This window comes from Syngnathus typhle, linkage group LG20 (assembly GCF_033458585.1).
Source record: "Syngnathus typhle isolate RoL2023-S1 ecotype Sweden linkage group LG20, RoL_Styp_1.0, whole genome shotgun sequence".
In the NCBI taxonomy this organism is placed as follows: domain Eukaryota; kingdom Metazoa; phylum Chordata; class Actinopteri; order Syngnathiformes; family Syngnathidae; genus Syngnathus; species Syngnathus typhle.
The window spans coordinates 9219370-9240320 of NC_083757.1; the positions used below are offsets into that span (position 1 = coordinate 9219370).

Genomic DNA, 20951 nt, shown 5'->3' on the forward strand with positions numbered 1-20951 from the left:
ACATTTCCACGAATGGCTCGTTGTTGACCTTTGGGAAGAGGTACAATTTTGGCAAATGATATGCATTTGGAAATGAGGTGTCTCTCCAGTATGTTCAATCCACACAGTTCCGTTGGAATATCAGAGAGTGTGAGATTGTTCGCAACAGCGAGTGCAGGCATTTTACCATCTTTGAGGTGACTATAGCAAGTGTGACATATCCACTCCAGTTTTCTTTCAGCTGGTACGCTGCACGAGGCCTGACATTCATCATCACAGATATGGACAAATTGTCCCGTGAGACAACTTGCAACAACATGTCTGTTTTTCTTATAAAATCTACGTTGACAAGCGCGTACTTGGTTGGGAAACAATGCTCTGTGGCAAACAGTGCAGACAAATGTGGGGCCATTCTTAATTTGGGCTTTGAATACCTCAACAGCTTTCATGAGCACACAGTCATTGTTTTGGTCTTCAGTGAATCAGATTTTTTTTTCATTATGCGCCTCATGATTTCCTGATGTTTTAATCGGAATTCAGTGTTGTTTAAATAACGGCGTGTAACGTATTGCCGCTGCCTGTTTCGAAACGCAACATCGTCACGGTAACGTTCTGTGATGTAGGAACGCTGTCGGTTCTTAAACGCAACATCGTCACGGTAACGTTCTGTGATGTAAGAACGCTGTCGGTTCTTAAACGCAACATCGTCACGGTAACGTTCTGTAATGTAAGCGCGTCGTCTCATCGTAAAACACTCATCTGTCCTATAACGACGTGAGAAACGGGAAAGGTTTTTCTTCTTAAACTCATGATCCGTCTGACAACGTTGTGTAAAATAGGACTTATGTTTGGAACAAAAGCGCTTGTCCTGATGATAACGGGTTGTAAAATTACCCAATTTCCTTTGTCTTACCTCTGCATTTTGACTGTACCGTTCCTTCTCTTTAGAGTTCCTCATCATTCTCTTTAGTTGCTGTTTTGTACGTCTCACTTGAGATTTTTCTTTTAACTTTTCCTGTGCTTTTATTTGTCGTTGTAACTTTTTCCGACGAGATTTTGGAATTTTTGACATATTTGGCAGCTGTTTACCTGTTGGGAAAACCACTTCACTGTCGTTATCGGTAAATTCGCACGGTGTAGTCTCTTTCGTCTCAACACATGAGACAATCTCAGCAACAGGTCTGCTTGCGGCAGCGTCATCGATGTGCATCACGGGAGGTAACTGTGTACATGGCGCCATCTCATGGTTACTTACGGGAACTTCAACAGGTTCAAAGCAGATCGGTACAAGCTCATACGGCTCATCGCCAGAGCACCTCAAGCTTGTATAAACCTCCGTCAACTTATCGATCAGGTCAGACACACATGTGAAGAGCATCATGATCGCTGTGCCGTTGTCAGCATGGAGGCCATCTCGTCCTCTAGAGTGGGGATCAAAAAAACCATACCTGCCTTGGTGGTCTCGGAAAACAGCAATGCACATTAACCGCATAATCAGAAGCGCACAATTGACCCCTGAGGTCAAGCACCGGAGTCTGTCACGAAGGCTCAGAAACAGCTCATCTCCGTAGAAAGAGGTGAACAAACCACCCATTGACTGACTCTTTATTAAGACATGCTGCTTGGATAAACCACGCACAATCCCTGGAAGTTCATCAGCCGTCAGAAATCTGTCCAAGAAGCATCCTTGGGCTTTCAGTGCAGCAACAGTACATGTATACAGTTCATTGCCAACATTAAGAACAGCATCAAGATCAGAGCTGGTCAGGTGATTTAACTCCTGCAAGAAAGCCAGAAATGTAACAGAGTTAGCCACACATTGACTGTTTCTGAATTCTCCATATCTGGGATGATTTTGGCTGTGAGATGCCAACACATACGTTACCAAATGAGGTTGCACAGAAGCCGTGGCTGCAGCGGGAATGTCAGGCCCAGTGTCACAGGAATCAGTCTCAAATGGTGCAATATTGGCACGGTGATGATCAATCTCAAAATGTGCATCAAGGGCACGTGCAGGAGTTTGACAAAGTGGATCATGGCCACGTGCGTCAGTTTCAAAAGGCGGATCATGACCACGTGCGTAAGTTTGAGAGCGTGGAGCATGACCGCGGTCAGTTTCAAAGTGTGGCTCAAGGCCATGTTCAGGTTCAAAAAGTGCAGTAGGTTCAAAAAGTGCAGTATTGGCACATGTGTCAGGAGTTTCAAAACGTGCAGAATCTGCACTTGTGACGTCATTATGCCGGGTAGGTAAGGTTGGATCACTGCATGTAACTGGCGGCGGGGAGCATCGACGATTTAAACGTCGCTCCCAGCTCAACTTTACAGCCTGGGATCGCCTTCCTTTCCTCGGCATGGCAAGTTATGATGGATGTGAGATAGAAGGAAGACAGAAGACAAAAGATAGAGCAGCCACAAGAGAGGGTATAGGGGGTCAGCCACAGGGTCCCTGGAGCGTCACAGAACTACAGGCCACGGAGCGTCTCAGAAATACAGGTCCACGGAGCGTGCCAGAACCGCAGGTCACAGAGCTCTGCAGGAAAAAAAAAAACATATATCAATAAGCTACAATGTAATTAGTCATACTTTCAATTGACAACGAACTGAAAGCAAAATGACATTAGAATTGATGAAGTTATTTATTAAAATAATACATAAGCATAGTAATCAAAATTAAAGAAACCGTTGACTAAAATACATAAACAGTAGCCAAATTTAATCACGATTCCAAAGCTATCATCACAGGAACTTGAAATACAATCACTTTGTAATGATGATAACATAAAATTGACTGACTGAATTATGCCTCACCTTGGAAGTAGTTATATACTGCAGGGAAAGAAATAACAGAAAGTGGGAAACAAATAATTAAGTGACATTTCCACAATGCTTTGAATGTCTTTTACGATTACAAATACTGAGAGAAATACGGTGGCGAGATTGAAAGTCAATATTTCCTAACTAGTCAAAAACAGCTTTTAATGATACAGTAGTCACAATGCACAACTGTAGTACTAATGATAATTCATCATCATATTTTGTAATTAATGTTATTTGACTTTATTCCAAACTTCAACAGTACAAAAAACGCACAATTGAGAAACTAATAATTTGCTCCTGGATGGTTATTTTGTACGAGATCAGGTACAAGTAATTGAGTCATCTGGCATGAGCAAAGAGACCTAGATTTACATGTCTACTTTATAGGTAAATGTAGACATGATATTTAATGTCATGACAGCCTCAAATGTCAGCATGATGCCATATGATGATTTAAAAACATATTTGTGGCATCTAAATAAACGCGAGGGGAAAGAAACTACAATATGTCGTCATATTTGGTCGCCGATGTGTGGCCAACAAGTAAACGCGAGGGGGGACTACAATGTGACGTCATATCCGGTCGCCGTGCGCCACCGTAAAAGTCCCGATGAAATAAAGTCATTTATATACATATTATTGCGATTATTGAATGAATCAAAGTTTGCTATAAAATATTAAATTCGACACAGCAACCGCCTCTGATGTTGAACCTCTCTACGCCTATTGAACTCCGGAGCCGAGCTGCAACCAAGGCAGTTGCTAATGCTATCTAGCTAGCGGCGATGCTTCACTGAGAAAAAAACCCAAATAAACTACTTCCTATGTGAAGCACCGCCGAAGCTACCAACCAAACGGCGCACAAACAGCACAACCGTAAACAATGTAACACTTAAATGTCTATACTTACTTTTTGGCAAACACGCACACAATCACAGCAACAGTCTCTGTCGATAGCCGCCGTCGGTGACTGACCACTGCGCGCGGGACGCAACAATCGCGATAAGCCGATATAACTCACGCGAGACTAGGCGTGGTGACGTCACTGTCCAAAGCAACAATTTAACCCCAAAATGTACATTGATTTTTCAACATTTCATTATTTTGTATTTATATTACAGTATGCTTAAGAATAGTGAAAACCATTGTGCTCGATATATTTGTTGCATCCAAGTAAACGCGACGGGGTAAAACTACAATGTGACGTCATATCCGGTCGCCGTGCGCCACTAAATACAGACATTTATATACATATAATTGCGATTATTGAAAGACTCAAAGTTTAATAGAAATTATTTAATTCGACACAGCAACCGCCTCTTATGTTGAACCATATTTACGCCTATTGAACTCCGGAGCCGAGCTGCAACCAAGGAAGTTGCTATTGGACGTTTCGCTAATGCTAGCTAGCTAGCTAGCTAGCGGCAATGCTTCACTGAGAAAATAAACCAAATAAACGACTTATGTAAAGCATCGCCGAAGCTACCAACCAAACGGCGCATACACGAAACAATGTGGAATCAGACAAACAGCACAAAAGTAAACAGGAGTAACACTTAAATGTATAACTCACTTTTTGGCAAACACGCACGCGTTCACAGCAACGGTCTCTCTCGATACGCGCCGTCTGTGACAGAACACTGCGCGCGGGCTGCAACAATCGCGATAAGCGCTTATAACTCACGCGAGACTTGGCGTGGTGACGTAACTTTCCAACGCGACAATTGAACCCCAAAATAGACATTGTTTTTTTAACATAGGACACTGAAACACTACCCGTTGTCAAGATGCGTTGTTTGTCTACTAAACATCAAAATGTATATATTTGACAGTATGCTTAAGAATAATGAAAACCATTGTGTTCGATATCTTTGTGGCATACTCTCTATGTCGTGTAACGTCAGAGCTCCAACTTGGTGTCGTAGAGCCACGCCAGCATCTCTGGTCCCAGGTCGAAGACGCCGGCCTCTGAAGGTGGTCTATATAGGGGGCAGGTGTTGATGATGTGGTGGGCTGTCTGCTCGGGGGCTCCACACTCGCATGCCGCACTGTCCGCCAGTCCCCACTGCCGCATAGACGTGTTGAAGCGCCCAACAGCAGTTGTTAAGCGGTTCAGTGTGGTCCACTGCTGGCGAGGTAATTCGTCTCCTCCTATGGCGCCGTCTCCTGGTTGCCAGACATAACGGTTCATGAGGGAGGGGCCAGCTGCCTCCCAATCCTGCTTCCAAGCTGCTGGCAGCCAGGCATCTCTGGAGATGTCTGCAGGGATGAAATTGAGCATCTGTCGTGCTGTTGCAAAAGTTAGCGCAAATGTAGCTATTTGGGACACCTTGTAATGAAATAAGGTCACGAAAAAGAAACGGCTTGGGGAGGTTCACTTTTGTGGTTAAAATGTTGGGACGGGTATAATCAGACAAAAATGGCAAAAGTTGGCGTAAATGTAGCTATTTGGGGCACTTATTGTTGAAATGAGTTCATTTCCGGTTGAAATTGGATAACTTCGGGTTTATTTTGGTCACTTCCGGTTTAATATAGCTGACTTCCGGTGTAGCTGAGGTCACTTCCGGTTTAAAAAAGGGCACTTTCGGTTCATATGGGGTCACTTCCGGTTTGATTTAGGGGCACTCCCGGTTTGCCTAAGGGCACTTCCGGTTTGGCTAAGGTCACTACCAGTGCATTTGGGGTAACTTCCTGTTTGTTTTGGGGCACTCTGGTGGGCACTTCCGGTTCATTTGGGGTCACTGACGTTTGATTTGGGGGCACTTCCGGTTTGCCTAAGGGCACTTCCGGTTTGGCTAAGGTCACTACCAGTGCATTTGGGGTCAGTTCCTGTTTGATTTGGGGCACTCGTTCATTCTGGGTTCATTGGGTCACTTCAGGGTCAATGCAAGATGGCCGCCACACTGGAAGTGTGGGTCAAGGGTTGAATTGGGAAAGCATAGTGGAAGTGGGGGTGAATATGGTAAGCATAAGGTAAACAAAGTGAATAAAATTGGAATGGGTTGAATCGGTTGAAAAATGTAGAAATGAGAAGGGAAAAGGGAAATATTGGAGAATTGGGTGTGAATTTCAAAATAAAAGATGTGAATTATTTGGTAAGTTGTGGAATAGGTAGAAAAATGATGAACAGTTGAAAGTTGGAATGGGTTGAATCGGTTGAATAATGTAGAAATGAGAAGGGGAAAAGGAATTGGGTGTGAATTTCAAAATAAAAGATGTGAAGTTTTTGGGAAGTTGTGGAATAGGTAGAAAAAAGATGAACAGTTGAAAGTTGGAATGGGTTGAATCGGTTGAAAAATGTAGAAATGAGAAGGGAAAAAGGAATTGGGTGTGAAATTCAAAATAAAAGATGTGAAGTTTTTGGTAAGTTGTGGAATAGGTAGAAAAAGGATGAACAGTTGAAAGTTGGAATGGGTTGAATCGGTTGAAAAATGTAGAAATGAGAAGGGAAAAAAGGAATTGGGAGTGAATTTCAAAATAAAAGATGTGAAATTTTTGGTAAGTGGGAAATTGTGGAATAGGTAGAAAAATGATGAACAGTTTAAAGTTGGAATGGGTTGAATCGGTTGAAAAATGTAGAAATGAGAAGGGAAAAAGGAATTGGGTGTGAATTTCAAAATAAAAGAAGTGAAGTTTTTGGTAAGTTGTGGAATAGGTAGAAAAATGATGAACAGTTGAAAGTTGGGATGGGTTGAATCGGTTGAAAAATGTAGAAATGAGAAGGGAAAAGGGAATTGGGTGTGAATTTCAAAATAAAAGATGTGAAGTTTTTGGTAAGTGGGAAGTTGTGGAATAGGTAGGCAAAAGATAAACAGTTGAAAGTTGGAATGGGTTGAATCGGTTGAAAAATGTAGAAATGAGAAGGGAAAAAGGAATTGGGTGTGAATTTCAAAATAAAAGATGTGAAGTTTTTGGTAAGTGGGAAATTGTGGAATAGGTAGAAAAATGATGAACAGTTGAAAGTTGGAATGGGTTGAATCGGTTGAAAAATGTAGAAATGAGAAGGGAAAAGGGAATTGGGAGTGAATTTCAAAATAAAAGATGTGAAGTATTTGGTAAGTTGTGGAATAGGTAGAAAAATGATGAACAGTTGAAAGTTGGAATGGGTTGAATCGGTTGAAAAATGTAGAAATTAGAGTAGAAAAACGAAATTTTAGAGAATTTTGGTTGAATTTCAAAATAAAAGATGTGAAGTTTTTGGTAAGTGGGAAGTTGTGGAATAGGTAGGCAAAAGATGAATAGTTGAAAGTTGGAACGAGTTGAATCGGTGGAAAAATGTAGAAGTTAGAAGTGAAAAACGAAATTTTATGAAATTTTGCAAAATTTTATGCAAATATTAAAAGTGAAAACGTGAAAATTCTGAATTTGGGAAGTTTGGGAATGTCCCCAATGTGATTTGAATGTGTTGAATGATGTGAATTTCAAACTGGAACAACGTAAATGTGAAATGTTGAATCTGCCATTAAGAATGAATGGGGCAAAAATCGCCATAAATTTATGAATTATGCGAAAACGGAAAATTTGTGGAACGAGAAAAATGTGAGCACCCATGCCATGAATTTTTGGAATAAGTGAAAAGTGGAATGGAGTGAATCGGTTGAAGTATGTGGAAGTAGTTAATGGACAAAAAAGTGAGCGGAAGATGTTGAATAATAACTAGAATTTGCAATTCCTGAAGAAATTGCGTGTGAAGGTGAAGAAGTTGAATAAATATTTAAGGAATGCTGCAGAATGATGTTGAAACGAGTTGAATCGGTTGAAAAATGTAGAAATGAGAAGGGAAAAAGGAAATATAGGTGAAGTTTTTGGTAAGTGGGAAGTTGTGGAATAGGTAGAAAAATGATGAACAGTTGAAAGTTGGAATGGGTTGAATCGGTTGAAAAATGTAGAAATTAGAGTAGAAAAACGGAATTTTAGAGATTTTTGGTTGAATTTCAAATTTGGAATTTTTGGTAAGTGGGAAGTTGTGGAATAGTTAGGCAAAAGATGTACAGTTGAAAGTTGGAACGGGTTGAATCAGTTAAAAAATGTAGAAGTTAGAGCAAATGTTGAATCCCCATAGAGAATGAATGGGAAAATAAAAAAAGCAGTTGCGCCAAAATCTTTCCAAATTTGGAACAAAAAAAAAAACGGCCTCAATAGGTTCACCTTTGGGGTAAAAATGTTGAAACGGGTTAAATCGGACAAAAAAAACGAAAAAGTTAGCGCAAATGTAGCTATTTGGGGCACTTAGTGTTGAAATAAGGTCACTTCCGGTTTGATTCGGGTCATTTCCGGTCTAATTTGGGTCACTTCCGGTTTATTTGGGTCACTTCCGGTTTAAAACTGGTCACTTCCGGTTTAGCTGAGGTCACTTCCGGTTTAATTGGGGTCATTTCCGGCTAAAAAAGGTCACTTCCGGTTTATTTGGGGTCACTTCCGGTTTACCAGAGGTCACTTCCGGTCTATTTGGGGTCACTTCCGGTCTATTTGGGGTCACTTCCGGTTTATTTGGGTCACTTCCGGTTTAATTTGGGTCACTTCCGGTTCGTCTGAGGTCACTTCCGGTTTATTTGGGGTCATTTCCGGTCTAAAAAGGTCACTTCCGGTACATTTGGGGTCACTTCCGGTTTGATTTGGGGTCACTTCCGGTTTACCTGAGGTCACTTCCGGTCTATTTGGGGTCACTTTCGGTTTGATTTGGGGCACTTCCGGTTCATTCTGGGTTCATTGGTGGCACTTCAGGGTCATCCAAGATGGCCGCCACACTGGAATTGGGGGTCAAGGGTTGAATTGTGTAAGCATAGTGGAAGTGGGGGTGAATGGGAGTGAATGTGGGAAGCATAGTGGAAGTGGGGGTGAATGGGAGTGAATGTGGTAAGCATAAGGTGAATAAGGGGAATAAATGTGGAATGGGTTGAATCGGTCGAAAAATGTAGAAATTAGAGTAGAAAAACGAAATTTTAGAGAATTTTGGTTGAATTTCAAATTTGAGAATTTGGAATTTTTGGTAAGTGGGAAGTTGTGGAATAGGTAGGCAAAAGATGAACAGTTGAAAGTTGGAACGGGTTGAATCGGTTGAAAAATGTAGAAATTAGAGTGGAATAACGGAATTTGAGAGAATTTTGGTTGAATTTCAAATTTGAAAATTTGGAACTTTTGGTAAGTGGGAAGTTGTGGAATAGGTAGGCAAAAGATGAACAGTTGAAAGTTGGAACGGGTTGAATCGGTTGAAAAATGTAGAAATTAGAGTGGAATAACGGAATTTGAGAGAATTTTGGTTGAATTTCAAATTTGAAAATTTGGAATTTTTGGTAAGTGGGAAGTTGTGGAATAGGTAGGCAAAAGATGAACAGTTGAAAGTTGGAATGGGTTGAATCGGTTGAAAAATGTAGAAGTTAGAGGTGAAAAACGAAATTTTGTGAAATGTCGAATGTGCCATTAAGAATGGATGGGGAAATATTTGTCGGAATTTTGGGAATTTTGCGGAATCGGAAAATTTTCGGAATGAGAAAAATACAAGCACCCCTTTCCTGAATATTTGGAATACGTGAAAAGTGGAATGGAGTGAATCGGATGAATTATGTGAAAGATGAAACGGGACAAAAAAGTGAGGAGAATAAAATAGAAGAATAACTAGAATTTTGCAATTTCTGGAGAAATTGCGTGTGAAGGCGAAATGTATGAATAACTTTTTCGGGGAATGCTGCCGAACGATGTTGAAACGTGTTCAATTACTTGAGAACATTTGGAGAATTTGTGGTGAATTTCAAAATTGAAAGTTTGGAATATTTGGTAAGTGGGAAGTTGTGGAATAGGTATGCAAAAGATGAACAGTTGAAAATTGGAATGGTTGAATCGGTTGAAAAATGTAGAAATTAGAATAGAAAAATGAAATTTTGGAGAATTTGGTTGAATTTCAAATTTGGAATCTTGGTAAGTGGGAAGTTGTGGAATAGGTAGGCAAAAGATGAACAGTTGAAAGTTGGACTAGGTAGAATCGGTTGAAAATGGTAGAAATTAGAGTAGAAAAACCAAATTTTAGAGAATTTCGAATTATTGGTAAGTGAGAAGTTGTGGAATAGTTAGGCATAAAATGCATGAGCTAAATGTTGAAACGGGTTGAATTGGTGGCAAAATGAATAAGTTAGAAAGGAAAAACGCTGTTAAATGACACTGAATGACGTATACATGAAGTGGGATTTAGCTGAACCTGTTGATGTTGGGACAATACAAATAGGTTAAAAAAATTTGGAAACTGCAGGTGAATATGTACATTTTAGAAAAAGCAGTAAGCAAGAAAACCAATAAGCGAGTAAAAACAGTACATACGCAAGAAGTATTAGTCAACAAGAAACAGTCAGCAAGGTAACTACTAAGAATCAAATCTGAATCTGTTCTTATTAGGCATAACGAAATCTGCATGACAACATAACGTCCACCAGGTGTCAGTGCTGAGCGACAGTTATTAAGCATGAGATGAACAGTTTAAAGTTGGAACATGTCGAAAAAGACATTCCTGTCCACAAATCCCATTGGAAAATAAGGATGCTGAGGCCAAAGACGTGTTGCTTTGACGTTGGGGATGTCTGGATAATCTGCAGTAAAATCAAAAACACCAAAAATAAATCCTCTATCCACATTAAAAGTAAAATAACATAGTGTATTTAAAAGTTGACAGAATTACATTGCATGTCTAATGAAAAAATATGCACATCTCTTGAAACTTGTTACAAATGTAAGGCTGTGTGTGCAATTGTTACAGACAGAAATGATTAAGACAGCTCATCCGCTATGCAACATATTTAGTTTCAGCGTCCTCTACTGGCAAAAATACATATTGCACTTGGGCGCATGCGTTTCTTCCTCTAAATAGAAAACAAACCTTCCTATAAACCAAAAGTTCTGGGGAGGCAAGTGCCACATAATGTTGATCTTTTATTTATCAATGTATGCAAACGAATGGTTTTTATGTATTATCTATCCATTTACCTGGCCGTTTATTACACCCAAAAGCAAATATAGCTTTTTCTATACGATAGACATCCATTGTACATTCTCATATTAACCTTGAGAGGGTTTAAAAAAATATTTACGTACCATCTTTGTCGTTGCCTGATGGATCTGTCCAGGTTCCCCCTTCCTTAGTTGTGCGTTTTTTCGTTCGTGTCCACCGTGTTGCTTAAGGTGAGTCAGTTCCACATGGACTATGGAAAATGTGAGTCGGCAGACAGTGCATATTTTCCTCACACTTTTTGACAAATCTATTTTCTGCTTCACTGTCCACTCGGCAAGTTTGAAACTTGTGTGCTTCTTTTTAGTAATACTTACCCCCTTGCGGTCGCAGTAACTGCCTGGAACGCGTCCATGCTGCTGAGTTAACTTCTGCAATCTACTTTGTGGTGCCACCGCACATGAGATGATCGCATTCCGTATTGTTTTCTATGTTCTTTGGACAGCAGGCCAAAGAACGCTACCGTAAATTCTATCTATCAATCTAGAATGGGAATACATGCGACATCTGAGCAACATTTTCAAAATAAACCATAGTATTCCAGAATACTAAAATAAAGACAGCTGAAGTTACAAATATCCCAAAATAAGACATGGGTAAAATACCATTACTATAGATTAAAATAGATTGAAATCATATACTATACAATACATTAATACCATTAACTACACATTGAAACAATATATTTGCGACTGTATTTGCTATAAACAAAATAATAAACTGGGTCACCTAAATCGGCATATGACGTTGCCTCTCTCTCTCTCTCTCTCTCTCTCCAACTTGGTGTCGTGGAGCCACACCAGCATCTCTGGTCGCAGGTCGAAGAGGCCGGCCTCTGAGGGTGGTCTCTATAGGGGGCAAATGTTGATGAAGTGGTTAAATATATTATCATAATTTAATAAAAATGAATAAAATAAATTATTTTGTGCATTTAACTTTAAACTTTAATAGTAGAACATTTTAACCAGAACAAACAAGTAACACAAAATACAAACAACAGAACAAAAAAAAAAAAATTACCACAAAAACCCCTCTTCCACTCCTCTAATGGAAACATTCTGGTGGCATTGGTGGCGTCCACAAACTCCTTGTTCAAATTCACCATTGATTTTAAAGGCCACAAAGCGAAAGGGCTCTTCTTCCAGTTCCTGCGCAAAGAAATTTCATGACAATTTATTATGTTTGAAACACCACGAGAAAACATGATGGATGGATGGATGGGGTCGGGTAGGTAGGTATGTAGCTTGGTTAGATATAGATATATAAACAGAAAGACAGACAGATAGACAGACAGACAGCTGTGTCTGAGACAATATCCTACAAAGTTGGTGATCCAGATTTTGAGAAAACTCCTAAAGCATGAATCTGACTTCAACCTTAATGATGGTGAGCCACTGATAGCAGTGCATCCCAAGTAAATAACAGTATTGATTCAATTGAGAACACCTTTGTTTATACACATAAAAAACTGCTTGCTTTAGGTACCTTTATTACAGTATTTTCTGTGGAGTGGAGCTCTACGCCACTAGAAGATGATGTTGTCATGTGTGTCATGGACAGCCGCTGTCCAAGTTTGACATGGAAAAAGTTGGTTTCGCGCCATGTGAGGACCTTAATTTCTCTTTGATCCTGTAATGAAAATGACAAATTAGTATTAGTTGTTGAAATGTAGATCTAGGCTAAGGCAACATGATGCCCTAAGGGACCTTACTCAGGTGAAATGAGAGTGTGACAGATATCTTTACTGAGACTCTCTCTCTCTCTCTCTCTCTCTCTCTCTCTCTCTCTCTCTCTCTCTCTCTCTCTCTCTCTCGACACAATCAACAGATTAGCATTAGCAATACGCTATCGCAATACAACAACAAAAATCTGCTATAAAACTGCTCCTCAACCAATTGTTTCTTTGCAATTGTATTTGCAATACCGTAATTATTCTAATAATTATCGCCCATATTCTAATAACCGCCCTGTGTGTGTTAGCGATAGCATAAATAAAACACTGATACCTCTAATTATCGCCCATGCTGCTAAAAAATTCCCCCCAAAACTTACGTTTTCCTCCGCGACCACATGCCGACGTCTTTGCGCAAGTTTAAATATGACTGATTTGACAGCGCGTTGAACGTCCCTTTTAATTTGTTTTTCTCCATAAACTATGATACAATTACACTCGTCACTCCGCAACAATATCCTCACACAATTACGTTCTCGGTGCATGGGCTCGAACAAGACGATCGCGTTAATATGACGTGTACAACACGTGATGTGCGACGGTAGCGTGTCGCATCGATGGCGGCGTCAATTGACGCACCCCGCTGTTAGAGGTAGCTCAAAACAGCCGCTGTCCTCGTGTTAAAAACACCAGTGAGATACTACATAAGGAAAATATACATATTATCGCCCTTTTCAGTGCCCCTTGGCAATCGGACAATAATGGGTGATAATTGGAATAAATACGGTAATTTAATAAAACGGGTACCTTAAATCCACGGAAGACTTTGCTTGTAATGATTTTACACAGCCACTAAGTGTCAGTGTCGAGCAACTGAATCAAGATCGCGATCGTATTTGCAATAGAAATATAATAAAACTAGGTCACTTAAATACGCAGTTGGAAAAATATGGGGAGAAGAAAAATTAAAGTATCTATTGAATTGATACAACTAATACATTTAATATAATGACGCAATACACAATTTATACACGGACAACAAAATATAACTAAGAGGTGAAATATATGATCATAATTTAGATTAAATTAATTCAATTTTATAAAAATAAATAAAATAAACAATGACGATTTTGTGCATTTAAATTCAAACTTTAATCATAGTACATATTAAACAGAACAACAAAGAAGTAACAAGAAACACAAACAATAGAACAAAATTTCAAACAAAATTACCACAAAAACCCCTCTGGGGGAAAATTAGGGCCCTCGGGGAATCTTTGGTTCCACTCATCGAAAGGAACCGTTTTGGTGGCATTGTTGAGGTTGACAAGCTCCACGTGTTTGCCTTTTATTTTAAAGGCCACAACATGAAACTGTTCTTCCAGTTCCTGCGCAAAGAAATGTTTTGACAATTTATTATGGGTTTAAAACACTACGAGAAAACATGATGCATGGATGGATGGATGGATGGATGGATGGATGGATGGATGGATGGATGGATGGATGGATGGATGGATGGATGGATGAAGTTGGTTCGGTTGGGTAGGTAGGTAGGTAGGTAGGTAGGTAGGTAGGTTGGTTAGATAGATAGATAGATAGATAGATAGATAGATAGATAGATAGATAGATAGATAGATAGATAGATAGATAGATAGATAGATAGATAGATAGATAGATAGATAGATAGATAGATAGATAGATAGATAGATAGATAGATAGACAGGCAGACAGATAAAAAACGTAAAACCTAAAACAATTTGATTAATTTCATGAACATAATTACAACCACAATGATTTTATACAGTCAGGGAAGCAAGTAAAATTGTATGTCTTCCTGATAGAGCTGTATCTGAGACAAAATCTTACAAAATTGGTGATCCAGATTTAGAGAAAACTCTAAAGCATGATTCTGACTTCAGCCTTGATGATGATGAGCCACTGATAGCAGTTTATCTCAAGTAAATAACAGTATTGTTTAAATTTAAAATAACTTTGTTTATACACGGGAAAAAACTGCTTGCTTTAGGTACCTTTATCACAGTATTTTCTGTGGTGTGGAGCTCCACGCCATCAGAACACGTTGTCGTCATGTGCGTCATTGAAAGCCGCTGTCCAACAACTACTCGAAAAAAGTTGCTCTCCCGCCACCTGAGCACCTTTATTTCCGTTTGATCCTATAATGAAAATGTCAAATTAGTACTAGGTGTTGGAATGTAGATCTACGCTGCAATTACAAAGGCAACATGATGCCCGAAGGGACCTTACTCAGGTGAAATGAGAGGGTGATATATATCTATATTTAGACACACACATGCGCACGCACGCACACATAGTGTGAGAGAGAAAGAGAACAATCAGTTTACTTTTTTCAAATAAAAGATGCCCAATGGGACTGGCATCGCGCGTGTCAGCACCATCCTAATGGGGCGGATCTAAAAAATAAAGACAGATTAAACATCAATACTTCATGAAGGAGAGGGAGCAAAAAGAGAGAGCGTGATCTTACAGCAGAGACAATGCCGTCTGTCGTAAACAGGACACCCTCCTCATGGCTGATGTCCTTTAATTCCCTGGTAATACTTGAAGGGTACAGCAGAGCTGTCCCCTTTGCCTCCAAATCAGGCGTCACCTCCATCCCCCCAGCCACGTAAATGGTGGTGTTGTGCCGGGAGAGGAGGACCCCTTCTTCTCTTCCCCGGCCAAAATTAATAAATCGAAATGTACCTCCGACAGAGACGTCGGAGGCTAAACTTGCGAAAAGCACAATTTTGCACACTCGGTGGCCATCACAGAGGGCCGCCACTGTGTTAAAGTGGGAGGCCCCAGCCTGCACCGTGCCATCCTCTTTTAGGACCCATCGAGAATGTTTCTCATTTGTTTTTAAGGCCACCACTTTTGCCGTGAGAGCCGCTGGCAATTGTTGGAGGGTCCAAAGGTTTTCCATTCTGAAAAAAATAAATAAAAACAATAACTGATCGGCAGAGACATAATTACGACAGCACTTATATGTGGTTTAATTAGTCTACGTGATGACAGAAACTGATTTCATAAAAGAGCAGCCCTACCCCTTTGGAAGGATTATGGTAAGTGTGTATACCCTTCCCCAATATCTATTGTTGAATTGTTTTTGTTGTTTTTATCTATCTATCTATCTATCTATCTATCTATCGTTCTATCTTATATCTGTTAACATTTCGTTTTTATTTATTTATTTATTTATTTATTTATTTATTTATTTATTTATTTATTTATTTATTTATTTATTTATTTATTTATTTATTTATTTATTTATTTATTTATTTATTTATTTATTTATTTATTTAATTCCTATGGACTACTTCCAATATTGTGTATTTTGGAAGATGTTAAGAGTTGACTCCTTTGATCTACAATTTCATCCCCTACATAATTTTGGAAGCTCATACGTTGGCACCTGTGCATTTGTTCCCACGGTAAGCAAAGATTGATTTTCTATTTGTTATAGTGAAATAAACATCTGCATACTACTGCCAGAAACGGTGGTGAGAGTTGACTCTGATCTAGCCGCCCAACTCGCATGATTGACAGCGCCACGTTTTTTTTTTTCTGGCCGCGCACTAGTTCTCAGGCTTTTTCCCCACACGCGGTACAGATCAAAAGACAAGATGTACATTCACTGTCTGTCTCAAAAACTAAACCATATGAAGAAATATATTGTTCGAGAGATGCTTACTAATGGATCCATTTTTTTGAGGACATAGGTATAATAGATATAATAATATAGATTTTTAAGGTTATAGGGCTCATTTAATAGTTTTACACTTGCCGTCGTGCGCGAGGTTTATTTCGTTTCTTTTTCTTTCCTTGAATTCCAGCTAGCTCTTCTTCAACCAAATCGGTACAATTGTTATTAAACATTGTAAGAAACGGACCTGAAGACGTCTGACTCAAATTCGAATTTGAGTCAGACGTCTTCACGCGGAAAAGTGAGGATGTTACTTAATTTTCACCCAGTTTAAAGTAGTAAATACTAATTTACACAGTAACACAATGGTCTACAGTACAACAATAGACTACAAAGTGTTTATAAATGTTTTGGGAAAATCGGATTTCGGATTGGGCTGACATTGTTAAAAAGCGACTTACCTTTTCGACGTGTGGGAAAGTCTGATGGGAACTTGTGTGCGCCCCAATATCTTTGCGGGTAGTGGGAAATTTCAGTTAAAGTGCACGCTAAACAGATATGCCACATTTGCATATGCAATCGATAAAAAGAGTGTCAGACACACATTCGATAAAAAGAGTGTCAGACACACATATCCCTGTAAATTCGTCTGAAATGTGACTAAACGATTGAGTGAACATGTTTCAGCATTTTAAGATGATGTTAATGATATACTACGATCACAGTCCTTGTGAATTCCGATTTCTATGAACGTAACACAACCCCCAACTCCGCCCCCATGCATCGTTAATATGATATTAATTACACACGGAAGAAAGACAAATACTAACTGCTAAACACATCATGTGAAATGTGATTATACGATCGAGAGCTGTCAGTCATGGTGAAAACATATTTTCGACTACAATTCTGATCGCGATTCTAAATGTCATTCTCTGCGGCCAGATGTCGTTCACCAAATATAAATTGGGAATTACTACGTGGTGAAATACATGGGCATATGAACATAATGAATTAGTATTCTTAAACGAATAAATGTCTGATTTGTGTATTTTGTAAGTTGCTGAATGTTGACTCTTATCTAGCAGCGCAAATCTGCGTGTACGCGACTTTTCTAAAATTTAGAAAAGGTATGTACACGCAAATGTCTAGTAAATGAAATGTGAGGATATTGGAATACTTAATTAATTTTCACAAAGTTTAAAGTGGCGAGTAATAATTTCCACTGTAACACAGAAACGCAATTGTTTACAGATTACCGGCCCTGATTGGCTACCATAACGCTGCCTTAGCAACCGCTCACATAATTGGGCGCTGCCTTAGACAACCGCTCACGTAATTGGGCGCTGCCTTAGCCAATCGCTCACCGATTTATTACGTTAACCCGGAAAGTCCTGATTTAGGGACGAAATAGTTTTTTTTTTTTTTTTTAATCAAAGAAGTAATACAAGAAATAATATAAATAACCTTCAGAAACTCTGAAAAAGTATGAATAAATTGGGCTTGACTCGAAAGTGTTCAAATTCATGTTTAAATATTGGAAACAAAATATAATAAATCACACACGAGAAGAAAAAAAATTGTGCTTTTTGGGACGAAATACAGTTTTTTTTAATCGAATCAAAGAAGTAATGATAACTTTCAGAAACGCTGAAGACATACAAATAAAAACATATCAAGTATTTTACTGATTCAATAGATAATAAACATAAAAATGATTAACGACAACGAACAAAGACTTGAATGAGTTCAAACTTATGTTTAAATATTTTCGGACTGAATACAATGTTGTTGGTTTTTTGCTGAATCAAACATGTAATGCTAGAAATAATGTAGATAACTTTTAGAAACTCTCAAGAAATAACAAAAATAATAATTAATAAACATAAAAATGATAAACGACAACAAACAAAGAACAAGAACAAACAAAAACAGAAAACATATCAAATGTTTTACTGATTAAATAAATAATAAACACAGTGATGATAAACAATAGTGAATTAAGACTTAAATGTGTTCAAATTTTCGTGTAAACATTTGACACACTAAACATAATGAACCAAACGCAAGAAAAGAAAAAGTGTGCTTTTTAGGACAAAAATGCAGTATGATTCTTTTTCCAGCTGAATCAAAGACGGCAGTGGGGCAAAAATATGCCATAAAGGAAGTCATGCTTGTGCATGGGGATGCTATTTTGTATTTTGAATGTTATGTGAAGGGGCACTGGGTAGCACGTCCGCCTCACAGTTAGGAGGGTGCGGGTTCGATTCCACCTCCAGCCCTCCATGTGTGGAGTTTGCATCTTCTCCCCGGGGTGCGTGGGTTTTCTCCGGGCACTCCAGTTTCCTCCCACATCCCAAATACATGCTTGGTAGGCCGATTGAAGACTGAAGTGCACACCCGCGACCCCGTGGGGACTAAGCGGTTCAGAAAATGGATGGATGGATGTTATGTTAATTTCAGTGTTGTTTTTTGAGAGTTTAAGTGGAACATGATTGTAGACGCTGTTATACAAAAGATAATGCAAACATAATGTGAGGCAAATATATAATAAATAAATAAATAAATGAAAAAATAAATAAATAAATAAATAAATGAGAACAGAAAACAGACTGTATCTGAGGCTTAGTAGAGTAAAATCAGAGGCTTCCGACTGTTAAAGGCCAAGCTGTTCTTTGTCAGCATTTCTGGATGCGTGTAAAACCACAGGCAAGACCCAAGAACATACTAAAAAAAACATGAAAGAGGTGTTGAGGAAAAGGAGGAAAATGCTTCATGAAAATGTTCCTTGTTGGTTACTCACAGAAGAATCAGAAGAAGTCCTGTGTGTTACCATGCTGGTTTGCGAGTTTGTGTTTCATGATGCTGGCCTCCCTTGTACAGGTTTTTTTGAAAGGCTTGGCTCTCCCTGTGCTATAATATAACATCATAATTAATTCATATTTAAAAATCACATTACAAATGTGAGTTGAAAAAGACATTCAAAATTAAAGAGAGTGTTTTGTGACAATAGTCAAATACAGTCATACATCAAGCATATGTACAACTTGTGTCCATCTTGAGTGAATGATATGAACACATTCAATTTGGAATGACAATTACTTACGTGTTGCTTGGAGTCAATAGAAAAGGAGAATAACACTGGTCCCATGGATCTTCTTAAAATTTCGGTCATTTTTTTGGCGAGACAGGCCAGGTCTCATCAAGGCTGAGTACCAAGGTGGCCAAGGTGGTCTAGACAAATGGAGCATGTGGAGCCACACGCAACATAAAAAACTGAAGAAGAAAAAACATAGAGGTGGTTGAGGACACGAGTTGAAAAAGACATTCAAAATTAAAGAGAGTGTTTTGTGACAATAGTCAATAATAATTGGCTACTTACAGAGGAATAAGAAGTCCTGCTTCTTGCCACCATCTCTCTCTCTCTCTCTCTCTCTCTCTCTCTCTCTCTCTCTCTCTCTCTCTCTCTCTCTCTCTCTCGTGTAACATCAAAGCTCCAACTTGGTGTCGTGGAGCCACACCAGCATCTCTGGTCCCAGGTCGAAGAGGCCGGTCTCTGAGGGTGGTCTATAAAGGGGGCAGGTGTTGATGATGTGGTCGGCTGTCTGCTCGGGAGCGCCGCACTCGCATGCCGCACTGTCCGCCAGTCCCCACTAGACATGTTGAAGCGCCCAACACCAGTTCTTAAGCGGTTCAGTGTGGTCCACTGCTGGCGAGGTAGTTCGTCTCCTCCTATGGCGCCGTCTCCTGGTTCCCAGACATAACGGTGCATGAGGGAGGGGCCAGCTGCCTCCCACTCCAGCTTCCAAGCTGCCACCAGCCAGGCATCTCTGGAGATGCCTTCAGGGATGGAATTGAGCATCTCTTGTGCTGCCATGTTGTAGGGGTGGCGTGCCTTGAGTCTGCTTGGGAGTCATTGGTCCATGATGAATGTTTTTGCATGCTCAAGGTTTTTGTGGAGAAAAAAAAACAATCCAGCTAAATTGATTGAAAATGTATGATTCTACAGAGGGCTCACACAAGCTTAACTATAAATTACAACATGTTACAATGTTATAATTACATTACAATAAGGTGATATGTCATGCCTACCTCTGGCCTCCATTCTGGGATGAACTGCTTTCGCCAGATAAAAACTGTTAAAATACAAAAGAGTGAATAGCAGCATTTACTGTCTTTAGAAAGAGAGGAAAAAACATGTTTCATGACGAGCAACTTACCTCATCTGTTTTCTGTTCTCGCCTGGTGATTATGACATTCAAAAAAATTCAAAATAAAAGTTCAAAACAATTAAAAAATTAAAATGTAAAAGGCCTTCCCTTAACTCATCTTTAAAATTAGATTGTAAAATAAAGGTTTAAAAGGTTAAAATTTGATTGTAAAATAAAGGTTTAAAAGGTTAAAATTTGATTGTAAGATAAAGTTTTAAAAGGTTAAAATTTGATTGTAAAATAAAGGTTTAAAAGGTTAAAATTTGATTGTAAAATAAAGTTTTAAAAGGTTAAAATTTGATTGTAAGATAAAGGTTTAAAAGGTTAAAATTTGATTGTAAAATAAAGGTTTAAAAAGTTAAAAAGTCTCCTCTCAACCATAAGTTAATTTAAAAAGTTAACAAGTTAACAAGTTAAGAGTTTTAAAAGTTAAAATTTTAAAAAAATAAAAGTAACATTTTTAAAAATTAAAACGTTAAGTTAAGGGAAGGCTTTTTAAAAATAAAAAGTTGAGTTAAGGGAAGGCTTTTTAAAAATTAAAAAGTTGAGTTAAGGGAAGGCTTTTTGAAATTTTAAAAAGTCTTTGCCTTCCCTTAACTCAACGTGATTCCTCAC

At 38.8% G+C, this 20951-nt stretch overlaps 1 long non-coding RNA gene across 1 annotated transcript; it reads right to left on the bottom strand.

The window, feature by feature from the left end:
• Positions 1–10040: 10040 nt before the first annotated feature.
• Positions 10041–13032, bottom strand: LOC133144989 (uncharacterized). Its single transcript, XR_009710803.1, has 5 exons — positions 12842–13032; positions 12275–12418; positions 11810–11937; positions 10876–11637; positions 10041–10373 (listed from the first exon to the last, which is right to left on the bottom strand). It is a non-coding gene; the product is annotated as an uncharacterized LOC133144989 (long non-coding RNA).
• Between the last annotated feature and the right edge of the window lie 7919 nt (positions 13033–20951).